This window comes from Bos indicus x Bos taurus, chromosome 11, assembly GCF_003369695.1.
Source record: "Bos indicus x Bos taurus breed Angus x Brahman F1 hybrid chromosome 11, Bos_hybrid_MaternalHap_v2.0, whole genome shotgun sequence".
Classification (NCBI taxonomy): domain Eukaryota; kingdom Metazoa; phylum Chordata; class Mammalia; order Artiodactyla; family Bovidae; genus Bos; species Bos indicus x Bos taurus.
This window is the reverse complement of record NC_040086.1, coordinates 11,008,243-11,025,436: the sequence shown is the minus strand read 5'-3', so window position 1 is coordinate 11,025,436 and position 17,194 is coordinate 11,008,243.

The following is a 17,194-nucleotide window of genomic DNA, read 5'->3' as shown; positions in this document are numbered from 1 at the left end:
CAAAACTGTTTCCTGTTCTTCCATTATTGGCTCTATTGGTTTAGTGGTCTTAGTATCCAAGGAATGGGCGTTACCACCATTGGACAAACAAGGGTTCCGCTGAATTGAAAGTTAAAACTGTCATCCGACGATTTTGTGCTCTTTATACACCTGGATTAACAGGTTAAAAAGGAGGTTACTGTTCGATTGTGGATTACCAAAGGGAAATAATATTATCAAAGAGAACTAGTAACACTGCCACAACACTGAGTGAGAAAATATGTCTGGAACACAAGGGATCCTCTGGAACACTTCCTAACAATGACATATGCTGCAATAAAAGTCAGTGGAAGATTATAACAACCTTATATGGGAAGGACCCCTCAGATATGGTGGTTTGGGTCACCCCAAGGGTAAAAAACGCAGCTGGCTGAGATGAGCACTGAAAGGGAACATGAAATGGACGTTATAGAATCATTCTAGTGCTGTGTGACTTGTGCTCAGCACAAGAGTGAGGGTATTAAGAGTCATCTTGTTTTCCTCACTTTATGCATGTGTGAGTGTATGTTAGTTGCTCAGTCAGGTCTGATTCTGCGAACCCATGGACTATAGCCTGCCAGGCTCTTCTGTCCATGGAATTCTCCAGGCAAGAATACTGGAGTGGGTAGTCATTCCCTTCTCCAGGGGATCTTCCTGACTCAGGGATCAAAACCTGGGGATCTGCATTGCAGGCAGATTCTTTACTGTCTGAGCCACCAGGGAAGCCCTCACATTATGCATATGTAATTACTCATGTGTGAATAAATATCTTTTCAGAGCTATCCATCTTAATTTTCCTAGCATCTTTCTTCTACTATTTTATATAACACAACTGCTTTGTTATCTGATGCTGGGTAACAAACCACCTCAAAGTTTCATGGCTTAAAACCAAAACAATTTATTACCTTCCACAATTCTATGAGTTGACTGGGTTGTTCTGATTCATGTAATATGTGAGCTAGACTATATCTTTTCAATAATTAAGTTGCCCAGGGTCATTTCTATTGCTTATATTCAAGAAACACCAGTTGGAACAGAAATTGTTACTTGAGAGTGTGTTCCAAGCAAAAGGCCCTTCATGAAATATGGTGCATTTGCAATAGATCATCTGACCAAGATAATGCAAAAGGCAGTGAGACTCCAATTAATACTGGGGGAGAGGAAAGTAGTAGCTCATGGAACTCAGTGGAGAAACAGAAAATTTCTATGGTAGCAGGTGCCTAGAATGAAGTCCAGAGCGTGGGCACCTGAACGAAGTGGTCTTAGTGGTGGGGATGGATGCTATTATTATGTAGGAACTCAACAATATGGACTTCCTCTTACTAAATTTGATCTGCCTACCATGAATGTTATGCATTTAAATGCTGATAGTAGCATCTAGTTGTGATCCAGTAGTACAGTAACAACCCTCAAGCAGATCAGTGAGTTGAGATGGTAATTTTGTACTTACAAAATTAGGAATAGAAACTTTTTGCATAGTCTACATTGTCCTCATTGATTTATCATACACTAAAATTATTATTACATATATATTTACATATATACACAGGGAGACACATGTATGTATGTATAAAACAAAATTTCTCTCTATATATGCCACATATAAACTTTTAAAATTTCTTTAACTGATAATGAAAATGAAGCTATCAGTGGATTAAGTTAGCCATCAATGGAAATGACTCATCCTAAGGGAGAGTTGGCCACCAGAGGTCAACTACAGTTTGGGATCATCTTCCCCTCCAGCCACTCAAGCACCTGAGATGCACACCACTTTCTGCTCATCTAATACCTCCAGGAGCCAGCTGGCAGAGGATATGAAAAGTTCCCCAGTAGCCAGACATCTTTATCAACTTCAGTAAAACCAAACTTATTCTGAAGTTCTATTCAGAAACTTTTGACTAGCTACCTCAATTCAGTCTCCATTTATTTCATTCAACAATGCGAAACAGACAAAATTCCTTTTCTCATGGAGTTTGCATCCTACTGGCAGCAGTGAGTTGCAGTGGGAATAAATAAGACATCAACAAACAGATTTTGGGTGGTGATAAGCACTAAGAATACACAGAAAAACTGTACAAGAAAGATCTTCATGACAAAGATAATCACGATGGTGTGATCACTCACCTAGAGCCAGACATCCTGGAATGTGAAGTCAAGTGGGCCTTAGGAAGCATCACTATGAACAAAGCTAGTGGAGGTGATGGAATTCCAGTTGAGCTATTTCAAATCCTGAAAGATGATGCTGTGAAAGTGCTGCACTCAATATGCCAGCGAATGTGGAAAACCCAGCAGTGGCCACAGGACTGGAAAAGGTCAGTTTTCATTCCAATCCCAAAGAAAGGCAATGCCAAAGAATGCTCAAACTACCGCACAATTGCACTCATCTCACACACTAGTAAAGTAATGCTCAAAATTCTCCAAGCCAGGCTTCAGTAATACGTGAACCGTGAACTTCCAGACGTTCAAGCTGGTTTTAGAAAAGGCAGAGGAACCAGAGATCAAATTGCCAACATCCGCTGGATCATGGAAAAAGCAAGAGAGTTCCAGAAAAACATCTATTTCTGCTTTATTGACTATGCCAAAGCCTTTGACTGTGTGGATCACGATAAACTGTGGGAAATTCTGAAAGAGATGGGAATACCAGACCACCTGACCTGCCTCTTGAGAAACCTATATGCAGGTCAGGAAGCAACAGTTTGAACTGGACATGGAACAACAGACTGGTTCCAAATAGGAAAAGGAGTACGTCAAGGCTGTATATTGTCACCCTGCTTATTTAACTTATATGTAGAGTACATCATGAGAAATGCTGGACTGGAAGAAGCACAAGCTGGAATCAAGATTGCTGGGAGAAATATCAATAACCTCAGATATGCAGATAACACCACCCTTATGGCAGAAAGTGAAGAGGAACTAAAAAGCCTCTTGATCAAAGTGAAAGAGGAGAGTAAAAAAGTTGGCTTAAAGCTCAGCATTCAGAAAACTAAGATCATGGCATCTGGTCCCATCACTTCATGGGAAATAGATGGGGAAACAGTGGAAAAAATGTCAGAATTTATTTTGGGGGGCTCCAAAATCACGGCAGATGGTTATTGCAGCCATGAAATTAAAAGACACTTACTCCTTGGAAGGAAAGTTATAACTAACCTAGGTAGCATATTAAAAAGCAGAGATATTACTTTGCCAACAAAGGTCTGTCTAGTCAAGGCTATGGTTTTTCCAGTGGTCATGTATGGATGTGAGAGTTGGACTGTGAAGAAAGCTGAGTGCCGAAGAATTGATGCTTTTGAACTGTGGTGTTGGAGAAGACTCTTGAGAGTCCCTTGGACTGCAAGGACATCCAACCAGTCCATTCTAAAGGAGATCAGCCCTGGGTGTTCTTTGGAAGGAATGATGCTAAAGCTGAAACTCCAGTACTTTGGCCACCTCATGCAAAGAGTTGACTCTTTGGAAAAGACTCTGATGCTGGGAGGGATTGGGGCAGGAGGAGAAGGGGACGACAGAGGATAAGATGGCTGGATGGCATCACGGACACGATGGACGTGAGTTTGAGTGAACTCCAGGAGTTGGTGATGGACAGGGAGGCCTGGCGTGCTGCAATTCATGGGGTCGCAAAGAGTCGGACATGACTGAGCGACTTAAATGACTGACTGAACTGAAGCACTAAGAAGAAAAATAAAGCATGGGTAAGGTGTGGGTGTATTGGGTTACTACAGAAGGCCTCTCTGATAAAATGAGCAGAGACTCTGTGGCTGTGTGTTCCAGCAGTGGGAATAGCAGGTGCAAGGGCCCTGAGGTGGGTGTGGACTTTGCATACTGTGCAATAGTGAGGAGGCCAGTGTGGCTGGAGTGGTGTAAGCAAAAAGGATGGGCAAAAGTTTAGATCTGGAGATATCCAGGTGGGAGCCAGATCATATAGGCTCTTTTAGGCCCTGGTTAGGACTTTGAATTGTATTCTGAGTGAAGTTGAAAGCCCTTGTGGGGTTTTGAATAGAGACATGAAATGCTCAGATTAAAGATTTAACTAGACCACTCTTGTTCGCCTGTAGAGAATGGTCTTTGATGGAAACTAGTTCCACACCTCTAGGTTTCTTCATTTTCAGCCACATCTCTAAAGGAGAGCTCCTCCCATTTCCTCTTGCTGCAGGGCTTTCCTCTGCATATTTTTGCAAATCTTCTTTAGCTTCTCTTCCTGCTGATCTCCTTCTTCCAAACCTGTCCCACAGTTGCTGAAAATCCTCCCATGCCCCCACAGCTCCTCTCCTCATTCTACCCTTAACTGATACCCAGTTTGCTTCTGTGGACATATGTGTCCTTGTCACCTCTGCAGGGAAGGTTGACCCATGTTCTACTTACAACTGAGCTAGGAGTTGGGGTGTGCCCGCTTCACCTGCCCTACTGGAAGCTTCTATATCATAAAGTTAAACAGGAAGGGACATAGACTGTATAGTCAGACTGGACTTGGAGCTATACTTCACCCCCTCTTACTGACTCGGTTATATTGGGCAAATTATTTAACTTACTGACTTTGGTTTCCTCATCTGTAAACTACTTTGCCAAATTGTGAAGATTAGAGGCGGCAACAATTGTAAAATACTCATCATAGTGCTTGGTATTCAAAGAACCTTAGATTTCCCTTCTCCCCATCCCTTGGATGTTCATATTGCCCTCCTGTCACTCATTTGGGTGGTGTGCAGGGAGAATGTGGAGTCTGATCTATCTCCTCTCTAATTCCGCTTCTGTCTCCATCCTAGGGGGTTTTAATGAGCACATAAGGAGACCCGTTTTAGGAACGCACTATTACACCACACCTGAAGCCTTTTCAACTCCGGTAGCCACACCCTGAACTTTTTAAACACCAATGACTTGGTCTCCAATCAAAGCCTCCTCTTCCTCCACTCACCCCTTCATGGCATCTCAGCATCATGCGCACTCAAGTCTCCAGGTGCTTCTTCTCCAAGCCTGACAGCTGCATCCTGGGATGCCACCTTCTCCCCTTTTGACTTAGATTTCCTCCTGTGGATCAGTCAGTGAGAGCTTTTGGTTTCGGGCAAAAGAAGCTGGCTCTAGATTGCTGCGGCAGAAAAGGAACCTCCTAGAGAGAATGTCTAGGGTTCTTAGAACCAGTGGGAAAGCTGGAAGACAGGTTTAGAAAAGGGATGGTATCATATATTAGGTTTGTCATTCAATAAATATTTATTACTTCTCCTCCATCAACCTCCATGGGAGAAATATGAAGTGGATGGGCCCATGGGATTTGCTTTGGTCAATAAAGTATAGAAGGAATGCCTGTGGCCTTAAGAAGGATTGATTTCCACTCACCTCTGAGAGCTTCCTACCTCCAGCCTGGAAGGAGAATACTTTGGGGAACCTGCTATTTTCAATGTCTTTCTTTCCTTTGGGTCAGTTTTCTCAGCATACCAATATACTCTCCCATATTAAAAAACTCCAAATTCCCATATTTCTTTTCCTGCCCTAGCTACTACCTCATCAATTTCCTTTCCTTTCATGGCCAAATTCCTCCTTTCTATACTCAATATTTCACCTTCCTCACCCCCAATGATTTCTAAACTTCCGGATCTGGAGTTTCCTCTCACCATCCCATTAAAATAATTTCTTGTGCAAGTTACCAATAAATGTCTTAGTGCCAAATTCAATAGACACTTTTCAGTCCTTATTTTATCTTTCTGCTGCATTTGATCCTGTTGGTTTCTTCAGTCTTAAAACTCTTTGATGTCCCATTTTCAATGATATTGGTCTTTTTCTGTTTTCTTCCTATCTCCCTGGCAGTTCCTTCTTAATCTGTGTTCTGTTTTTCCTCCTTTGGGGATGTGTATATTGGCACATGTACTTGAGTTATGACTTCCTTTAACATATATACACTCCTTGTCAGTAGCACACACCTCCCTCTTTCTTGAGTCCTAGATCTGTATATACAACTGCTAACTGAACATCCTTCCTGGATATCTCTTGGGCAACTAAAACTCAATATGCTCATAAACTGAACACATGATTTTCCCCTTCAGGCCTGCATCTTCCTACTTCTATACTCAATCTTACCCAAAAGGCCGAGAAATGATGCATCTTCCTACTTCTATCATCAACTCAGTTACCCAGACCAAAATCTGGGATTTAACTCTACTGTTTCCTTTCCATCTCTCTTCCCCACATCCGGTCACTAGATACTATTCATGTTGCTCCTTTTGTAGCTTTTGCCTCTGTTTTCTCCTCTCCTTTTCCACACCACTGTGTTCTTTCAATTATCATCTAAACTACTGTTGTAACTTCCTTAGGGGATCTCCTTTTTTTTTTTTTTTTTTTTAACCAGGGTTTTCTTCACATCATCAGATGCTTTTATTTCTGAGGATAATGGGTGAAAAGATTTAGGGACATATTTGTATAACTCAAAGATGCAACCATTTGTTTAAAGGATGTTGTAGTTGAAAGATGATTTCAGTTTATTCTCTGAAAATCTCAGACTCAGGTTTGTCTTTCAGACTGTCCACTTGGAATATGAAAGCTGCTGGACAGGCTTAAACACTTCAGATGTAGACACTGGGATAGCTTGCCACCAGCTAATAGATCTACCAGTAATTACTTTCTCACTTACACATAACTTTATACATTCTTGATAAGTCATCTTTGGAGAAAGTAAGCCACTGTATACAACAATCATAGCAGAAGGAATCAATGAGAACTCTGCTATACTGACCAGTCCCAGTCTTGGTTCAAATACTATAGATAGCAACAGCAATTAAAGTGACTTAAAAAAAAAATTGTGGTAAAAATCACAGAACACAAAACCTACCCTCTTAAAATTTAAGTATAGTATATTATGGTTAACTCTATTACAAGAATTACTGAAGTTCCTCAATTCATAATTTTATTACTGGTTTCATGAAAAATATCCCATGATTGAGTCCAGGGATGTTTTGAAAATGAAATACAAGCAAGACTGGACATTGATTTCAAAGGGGCAAGTCTGGTTAAGTGGCCCTATTGATTGTAACTCCTCTGAAGGCAGAGAAAGTGTCATTCAGTCTCTGTTACTCTAATATCTGGCAAAGTGATTGGCATTTAGTAGTTGGTCAATAACTGTTGAGTAAATGCTATTGGAGACCTGGGGCTGATCCAGAGCCACCAATGTGATAAGGCAGAGCCTCAGGACTGACAGGGAGCTAAAGAGGGATGTAATTTATTAGCTATGTTGTAACCTGACTATCTGGGGGTAATCTGCTTATGTATACTTTCTCCCAGTTTAAAAACCAAAGCTTGAACTTTTAAAGGCTTCGGTTTGAAAAGTGAATCCTTTGATGGGAGAAAGTCAGCTGACCCTGCAATTTGAAGTAGCCCCCTGAGTTTCATCTTTCCTAGGCAGTAGGCTCAGTTTAATGACTCCTGTCACTGCCATACTGGCCTACATGTTTCAAATGTTCTGTCTCAGTGGTCATTGGAGACTTTTTCCATGGATTTCCTTTAGCACAGCTCTGGCAAGCTGGAGATTCATAATAGTTTTACAAACTAAAACTTCACCAGCCTTCGGCTCCAGGTAAGTCCAAGCTAATGGTAATCTCCCAATTCGGTTCTGTTCCTTCTTCAAATAGTCCCTCATTTTCCCTTTGTCCTCAGGTGGTGGTGATATTAAAAGTATTTCAACATCTGGAATGGTGAGGACATAAGACAATCAAACCAGAAGCTTAGGATATAACAGGCATTAACCCTTTAGTTTTTCCATCCTAGGAAGGTAGGTCTGGGGTAGCAGGAGGAAATAGGAGTGGAGATGAGAAGGGTGCTTGAAGCCCTGGCTAATTACCAGTGAATATGGAAATATCTCAATATTCTAACAACCAATATAGCTGGACCGGTACACATCAGATGAGTATCAGCCCTGCTTCCAGATTTTTCTGGAAGTTGTCAGTCTGTCATTCATGACTTTCCCAAGAAGCCCAGCTAGCTGTTATGTGATGGGTGCAGGGCATTGTTGCCACCAGCAAGGGAGAGCCTCTCCCATGGTTACACTGCCTTATCTGGGCATGGCTGTAGTTTCTCCTAGGTTGTTCATCTCTGGAACACTAATTCCCCCACTAGACACTGTAATTGTTTCTGCTATTGCCAGATAGGCCCCGTGGTCTTCAGTGGGCATCAAAGTTGCGTTGGGCATTTCTGGACCTCACCACCAAGGTCTGGAAGCCCTCATATCTGATTTTCCATATATCTATAGTAGAATCAGTGAGAATGTGTCTTGCTCCTTTTAAATTCCTTTTGTGAGAGGATCACCAAATCACTGGACAAATATTAAGCGCAACTATATAGCAGGAATAATTCCAAGTGTTAAGGTTGTGAAAAATATAGGGTCTCTGCTTTCATGAAGTTTATATTCTAGTGGGTAGAAACAGAAAACAGACAAACATATACAATGTTAGTTAATGACTGATGTATTAATAATAAGGAAAATAAAGCAGAGTGATAAGAGAATGGAGGAGGAGGTGGGGATATAGATGCCATCTTAGATGATCAGAAAAGACCTCTGATGTCTGAGGTCTTTTACTTTTAATAAAGTAAAAGAGTCTCCAATAGGGGATATCTTGGGGGGGTTGCGGAGAGTAGCAAATGCAAAGGTCTTGTTGTAGTCTGCATGTGATTTGTGTTTTGCGGTTTTAATGAATCCAGTGTTTTTCACTTTTTACTGAATTCTGCCTTTTGCTGTACATTTGAACTCTCCCTAGTAGACAACTTTTTGTTTTTTTCACCTCTGTTTATCCAGAAAAGGAGAAGGAGAAGAAGAAAGGAGGTGGAGGAGCGTGAGGCAACAACAATGCCTATGGGAGGGGAAGGGAGGGCGTGACTTAACCCTGTTTCACTGTTAAGTGAAACTTAACCCTGTTTCACTGCTTCCTGGCTCCTAGATGAAGGAGGGGGCATGACCTGTGAGTGGGCAGGTCTAGTCTAAGCAGACTCTCAATCTTGTGGGCACATTAGACATGTGTTGTAGGAATCCACACCATTTATAATTGGCAAATTCCCATGTTTTATGCACTCATTTGTGTAGTCCTGCTATAGGAAGTGTTAGCTAGGAACATGAACTGTCAGTCTCAGCTGTCAGACCCTCTGTTCAAGGTGTATGAGTAGGTCTCACCTTCACCATAGGTCTCCACCTGTCTTTTTCCATTCTTTGGAACCCTGCCTCAAGAGATGGCTATCACAGATAATAATGACTTTTTTTTTTTTAGTACAATATCAGTATCTAATTTACACTTAACATTTTTAGCTAAGACCCTTTACCACAGTCTCAGGCAGTATGTAAGGTAAACTTACTATGTATCTATGTACTTAATCTATAAACAATATTTGCGCAGCACTCTTAGCCAGAACTGGAGTCACTACAATGTATTATGGCTGATAAAAGTGTGTGTGTGTGTGGTTTCTTTATTTTTTTATAAAAATATTTGTTTATTTATTTTTGGCCGCACTGAGTCTTTGTTGCTGCTCACAGGCTTTCTCTAGCTGCAGTAAGCAGGGGCTGCTCTCCACACCCTCTAGTTGCGGCGCGCAGGCCTCTCATTGTCATGGCTTCTCTTGCTGAGGAGCACAGGCTCCAGGTGCATGGGCTTCAGTAGTTGTGCTGCACAGGCTTAGTTGCCTCTTGGCACGTGGACTCCCCCTGGACCGGAGATGGCACCTGAATGCCCCGTGTGGGCGGGTGGACTCTCAACCACTGGACTCCAGGGAAGCCACGTGTATGTGGTTTCTGATGTCTCCAAACTTCTCTGTACTATCTCTCCTCTATAAGACCTCAAACATCTGTCTAAGGTGGCTATGGTGGGAGTTGGAGCTAGGACTTAGGAGGCACAGTGTGAACAGAATCGTCACTTTTTGTGACTAAAGCCCTCTGCTTTTGCATTGACTGCATTCTTACCTAGTTTCTTCTTTCCCAGAGAAACAGAAAGCTCTGAATCTTTATTTGGGCCAAAGTTGAATTCCCTAAAGGGATAACAGCTGGGAAATAGTATGGAGAACCTAGGGAATAGGAAGAATCTGAATGATGAGGCTTGGGTTTTAATCCCACCATGGTGGAGGCCCAGGTTTCTCTGTGCTTTCAGGGAAAAAGCATTCTCAGCTCCTGTCCTGTCTTATGGCAGCACCACCTTTAACACTGGCTACTACTACTGCTAGAAGGAAACACCAACAGGGGTGCTTGCTTAGCCATAGAAGGATTGATGACAGGAGATGGCATTCCTACTTTCTAGCACAGTGCCTTGAACCTACAAAGCAATCAATCTCTGATCGAGAGATTTGTGCTTCAGAGCAGAAACCAGAATTCTAGTAACTGGGAATGCTCCCCACTCATAAGTTTAAAATCAGCATAGAGCTTACAGAGTTTCTTTAGTTTAATATTTCAGCACTCTCCGGCCAGTGATTCTTGGAAACACACCTATAGTTAAAGCAAAGTTGGATTTATTATTTGTTGCACCAAGACAGAACACACATCATGCGAAATTAAAGAGTACCTCAGTGGAGAAGGCAATGGCACCCCACTCCAGTACTCTTGCCTGTAAAATCCCATGGACGGAGGAGTCTGGTAGGCTGCAGTCCATGGGGTCGCTAAGAGTCGGACACGACTGAGCGACTTCTTTCACTTTTCACTTTCATGCATTGGAGAAGGAAATGGCAACCCACTCCAGTGTTCTTGCCTGGAGAATCCCAGGGACGTGGGAGCCTGGTGGGCTGCTATTTATGGGGTCGCACAGAGTCAGACACGACTGAAGCGACTTAGCATAGAATAGCATAGCAGTAAGAAGATGTAAGGATCTACAGAATTTGGGCTTGTGTCAAGTGATTTTGCGGAGAAGGCAATGGCACCCCACTCCAGTACTCTTGCCTGGAGAATCCCATGGATGGAGGAGCCTGGTAGGCTGCAGTCCATGGGGTCTCGGAGAGTCGGACACGACTGAGGGACTTCACTTTCACTTTTCACTTTGATGCATTGGAGAAGGAAATGGCAACCCACTCCAGTGTTCTTGCCTGGAGAATCCCAGGGACAGGGGAGCCTGGTGGCTGCCGTCTATGGGGTCTCACAGAGTTGGACACGACTGAAGTGATTTAGCAGCAGCAGCAGCAAGTGATTTTGAGGAAGGTTCAGAGAAACAGGGCTTTACTCTGAATCAGATGATGTCAGGACAAGGGAATAATTCTATGACTGAGTACATTAATGAATCTTATCTAGAAGAATGGAGTGAGGCTAGAGCTATAATTGATAAAACAGTAGCAGTCACCCAAATTAGTTAGAAAAGACAGATGTTTAGTATGTTTATGGTTTGCACAGTAACAGTGTTTCTGTCTGTGCTTAGACAAGTGGTCTTGTTTTTTGTTTCCTCTCATCACAGTCATAGAGTGACCTTGTGTGATGCTGGTGTTCTAAGAAATTGATTATGCTCAATAGGAAAGTATCATGGCATAGCTTCAAGTGACAGGCCAGCTCCTAATAGCGCTGAGGCTTTGTTATTAGTGTCAGACCAGTTTCCTGATCCAGAGGTTTGTTTTCTTAGTGCCCCTTCCCCAAAATTTTGAGTCAGAGGAAAAGTTAGCCCATGGGATGTTAATACATTATATTCAGATTTCTTTTCTTTTTACTATTGCTGAGATTCTGCTGAGTTGGAAAATGGGCTGTGGTTGGACTAGGGTTAATCTCTCCTCATACTCCTGTTGTAGGATAAGTTATTGAATCATATGCTATGACAATGACTGTGTAGTAACATTTAGTACTCTGGACAGGGTACAGTGAACAACTGCAAAAAAAAAAAAAAAAAAAAAGCAGTTACCAGAAACAAAATGCTTATTCACATTCGTTGTAAGTCTGGAAGTCAGAGGCCCAGATTATAAAACCCTGGCAGTGAAAACAAAAGCCCAGAATAACCCAGCTGACTCTGTTTTAGGTTTTATCTTTTAGCCATGTTCTACTACCCTGAAGGGTAACCGATGCAGGAATAAGTATTGCTGAACACAAACTACCCTGTGGCTAGCTATGAGAAAATCAAGGCCTATACGACTGTCCATAAAAACTCTGGCAAATGTATTCAGATTTAATTGGTTGAGCTTCTAAAGTAGAAGTTCGGTCATTTATAATGTCTGCTAAGGTCATGGGAAATGCCGGGCTGGATGAATCACAAACTGGAATCAAGATTGTCCAGAGAAATATCAGTAACCCCAGATATCATCCTAATGGCAGAAAGTGAAGAGGAACTAAAGAGCCTCTTGATGAAGGTTAAAGAGGAAAGTAAAGAAGCTGGTTCGCTTAAAACTCAACATTCAAAAAACGAAGATCATGGCATCTGGTCCCATCACTTCATGGCAAATAGATAGGGAAACAATGTAAACAGTGACAGCTTTTCATTTTCTTGGGCTCCAAAATCACTGTGGACAGTGACTATAGCCATGAAATTAAATGACGCTTGCTGCTTGGAAGAAAAGCTATGACCAACCTAGACAGCATAGTAAAAGACAGAGACATCACTTTGATTGAAAAAGGTCCATCTAGTCAAAGCTATGGTTTTTCCAGTAGTCATGTATGGATGTGAGAGTTGAACCATAAAGAAGGCTGAGTGCTGAAGAATTGATGCTTTTGAATTACGATGCTGGAGAAGACTCCTGAGTCCCTTGGACAGCAAGGAGATCCAACCAGCCAATCCTAAAGGAAATCAGTCCTGAATATTCATTAAAAGGACTGATACTGAAGCTGAAGCTCTAACACTTTGGCCAACTTATGTGAAAAGCTGATTCATTGAAAGAGACCCTGATGCTGGGAAAGATTGAGGGCAGGAGGAGAAGGGGGCAACAGAGGATGAGATGGTTGGATGGCATCACTGACTCAATGGACATGATGAGTCTGAACAAACTCCGGGAGATAGTGAAGGACAGGGAAGCCTGGAGTGCTACAGTTCATGTGGTTGCAAAGAGCTGGACACGACTTTTCAGTCGCCAAGTCTTAATAATAAAGTCAGAGAGAAATGTTTGCAGCATCTTTTTCAGTTGTATTAATCTTGTTGTGGGAATTTCATTCACTGAGGACATACACAGAGAAAGTCAGCTTTCCCTCCTGGGAGTTCTCTCAAGTTGTCTGTGAGTCTCTGCTCGCCTCATTTGCTTGGTTTCTGGGTATCTTTCTCAGGGAAATATGAGCCACTGGAGGCCTGACCATTTTAAGCATCTGAAAACCTCTAACAATTTGATTCAATGTACAGGGTAAGTTAGTAGGAGTGTATAAGCCTGACATTCACGTAAGAAGCAGTACTCTAGTAGGGGTACAGACTATACTGGGAGTACAAGTATTATTACGTGTATCGGGAGCAAGCCAGTAGTTTGTCCCTCAAGATGGGCAGATTTCTTGGTTAAGTAAAATAGGTTTCTGCAAAGTGGGCTCCAGTATTTCTGAAGAGAACAAACTGACTATTGGAGCAAGGATAGCCCCAATATTAGTTGCCATTCCTGATAAGCTAGGTTTTTCTAATAAGGTTGTAATACCCTCAGAGAAGCCTGACAGGTTACAGTACCTGGGGTCGCAAAGAGCTGGACATGACTGGATGATCTTCACCCTCAGAGAAACATTTTGTTGAGGTGTAGATCAAGGTCTGATTTTTACAAGATTGAAGTCTGGGATTAATTACATGAGAAAAGCTTAAGAACCAGAAGGGGCCTATAGAGGAAAATTTACACTATGAAGTGCTTAAAAGTGCAGCTACTGAATTTTGTCAATAGCCAGTTTAATTAAGAGCATAGCTATGGTTTGAGAAATATATACAAGTATTGCTTTTCTTAAGCAGCAGAAAAGTACAGGGAGTCAAAAGTAAAAAGATGCAGATAAGGTAGTGCGGGGAGCCGGTGAGGCATTCTGCTCATGACAAAGGTCATGAGGAAGGAGGCTCGGCATACGCAAAGGCGGGATCGAGCCTCAGGAGTCCCCCCGGATATTCTCGAGCATTTTCCCCCAAAAAACCAGAGTCTGCCTACTTTATTGCTTTGTGCTCTCACCTCTGACTTTACTGGGGGCTGTCCCCTACCACCATCTCTCTCTCTCTGTCAAAGAGTTAACTTACAGCTCCAATTAATAAAGTTCCTGGGCAATTAGGAGTGTTTAAATCCAAACCCCTCAGATGGCTCTCTAACTCGCCTGACAAGTTTACCCAGACTCCTGCAGCTATGCATACGATTGTTTACAGTCTCCTAGCCTCCAGAGGCACGGGAAGCTTAAGATATTCAAATAGCTTAGAGCCTCTCAGAGAGTTAAAAACTGTCAGAATAAACTAGTAAAGGATTTCATTGATGAGTCAATGCTTGTTGCCAAGTTTTCACATCCCCTGAATTGTATCCTTGAATGTGTATTAATTAATAGTTGGTATATAGAAAAAATAAGTAGTGGCCTTGGTGTTAGTAACTTTAGACCCTTAAGGTAATAAATTCTTTTCTTTGTTGTAAGCCCATTACACATCCGCCCTATAGGAATGCAATTTTATCTTTGGAAGATGGTGCCAAACCTTAAAATAATTACTCTTAGAGAAAATAAGTCTTTGTTGATAAGTCCTTGTCAAGAGGCATAAAATGTTAGTAGGCCTTCTGGCCAGAAGATGATGTAAATCACCTAAACCATTTGTATACGATAAATTTGCAGGAAAGAAACCCTGGTTTTTGATAGGGGTCAAAGACTGCTGACTTTGCATCCCCTATTATCCTCTATGTGTAACTTAGGGTATAAAAGCCCCTGTTAAAAATAAAGCTACGGGCCTTGTTCACCAGCGCTTGGTCTCTCCATGTCATTCTTCCCTTTAACTTCCAGCTGAGTCTCCATCTGGAGCGCGGAACCCACCACGCTTACTAATTATGCCTGGGCTTCTAAGACCCACTCGAGAAGGTGTCTAGGGTGAGGCACCTTCCGGTATTCGAGAGGGCGCCTGCGGCCTACGTAAGTGGTGCAAACTTCTTGTCTTGAAGTTTTATTGGTCTCCCGCGTAAACCAAGCTACTCAGCTTCTTTTCTCCACTGAATTTTCCTACTGAGCTATCCTCATTCTATTGTTCTCTATATCTCTAATTAGCATATAAATAGTCACCTAGGCCGTCTCTCCTTCGAATACCCTGGATCAGCTGGGGCTGGTCCCCAGCAAGGTAGATCATATTGAGAAATCATTTTGTTAGTTGTCAAAGTACAATAATAGGCAAGATTAGTGGTAGGGTGAAGGATGCTGAAGAATCAGAAAAGTAATCTTGTTTTGTTGTCATGGGCACAAGCTGTCCACTTCTATAATCAGCAGCCTCTGGAGAATTCCCAAGAATCTTCAGTTTGAGGTCTTCTAATGGAATGGATGTCCTGTAGTCAGGAAAAAATGATGCTTATATTTTTGGCTGAGAAACATGGACCCAAGATCAATGCCTTGGAATTTCACTGCTGGTCCACTTGTTAGCAGTACCTAATCAGGTCTTTTCCATTGAGGTTCAAGGGAAGTTTTCTTCTGATATTTTTTCAGAAAGATCAAATTTCCAGGTTTCAGATCATGCAAAAGTTACTTAGGTGGATGCTTTGGAAATGCAGATTCTACCTATTGTTTATAAAGCAGGAATTATTATGTGGGCCCCTGGAGCAATTAGTCATATCAGATTGTATCAAGGTAGAATTTAGTATTGAAAGTAGTTCCTAAATACAGGAGGCAGTCTATCCTTAATTCAGAAGGAGATACATACATCCTGCTGCTAAGTCACTTCAGTCGTGTCCGACTCTGTGCGGCAGCCCACCAGGCTCCTCCGTCCCTGGGATTCTCCAGGCAAGAATACTGGAGTGGGTTGCCATCTCCTTCTCCAATGCATGAAAGTGAAAAGTGAAAGTGAAGTCACTCAGTCGTGCACGACTCTTAGCGACCCCATGGACTGCAGCCTAGAGAGGTTCATGTTATTGCTATCAAGGTAAATAGAAGTTCTTTGGGCCTTGGAAGTTTGAAGATTTCTGAAAGATTTGATAATTAGTTTTATAATTCCACTAGTTCTCTTTATTTTTCCTGACATTTGTGGATGATAAGGACAGTGGGGTTTCTAGGTAAATGGTAAAGTTTTACAGAATTACTTAATAACAGATTCAACGAAATGTGTGATCCTGTTACTGGAGAGGTACATCGAGATTTCTCAAGTCAAAATATAAAATAAAGCAATTTTTCCCCTATCATTAAAGCCATAGCTCTCCAGCAAGAAAAAGCCAGAACCCACCATAAGAAGAATTGTACTTATATGTACTCAAAGTTCATTTAGAGGTGTTCCAAGGAGTCCTGAGGCTTTGGGCCTCCATATGCTATCTTTATGGTTTTCCCAGGATTGTGTCATTGGCAGATAGGACCTTCAATCTTGGCAAAGCCCCTAAATTATGCCACAACTGTTGGTTGTGCCCTGCCCCTTTCCCTCCTGTTACAATACCGAGAAGAATTTTTGCTGGACTTCACTTTGTGTCTGTCTCCTTAGATAACAACAAGGGATCTCAAGATTCTTTAATTTCCCATTCATTTTATAGGCGTTCTTAAGGGATAGGGAAATCTTTGTTTTTAAAGCATTTAAAAATCATTGACTAACCCCCAAACATCATCTTTCAGGATTTGGAATAGCTCAACCGGAATTCCATCACCTCCACTAGCTTTGTTCATAGAGATGCTTTGTAAGGCCCACTTGACTTCACATTCCAGGATGTCTGGCTCTAGGTCAGTGATCACACCATCGTGATTATCTGGGTCGTGAAGATCTTTTTTGTACAGTTCTTCTGTGTATTCTTGCCATCTCTTCTTAATATCTTCTGCTTCTGTTAGGTCCCTACCATTTCTGTCCTTTATCGAGCTCATCTTTGCATGAAATATTCCTTTGGTATCTCTGATTTTCTTGAAGAGATCCCTAGTCTTTCCCATTCTGTTGTTTTCCTCTATTTCTTTGCATTGATCACTGAAGAAGGCTTTCTTATCTCTTCTTGCTATTCTTTGGAACTCTGCATTCGGATGTTTATATCTTTCCTTTTCTCCTTTGCTTTTCGCTTCTCCTCTTTTCACAGCTATTTGTAAGGCCTCCCCAGACAGCCATTTTGCTTTTTTTGCATTTCTTTCCCATGGGGATGGTCTTGATCCCTGTCTCCTGTACAATGTCACGAACCTCATTCCATA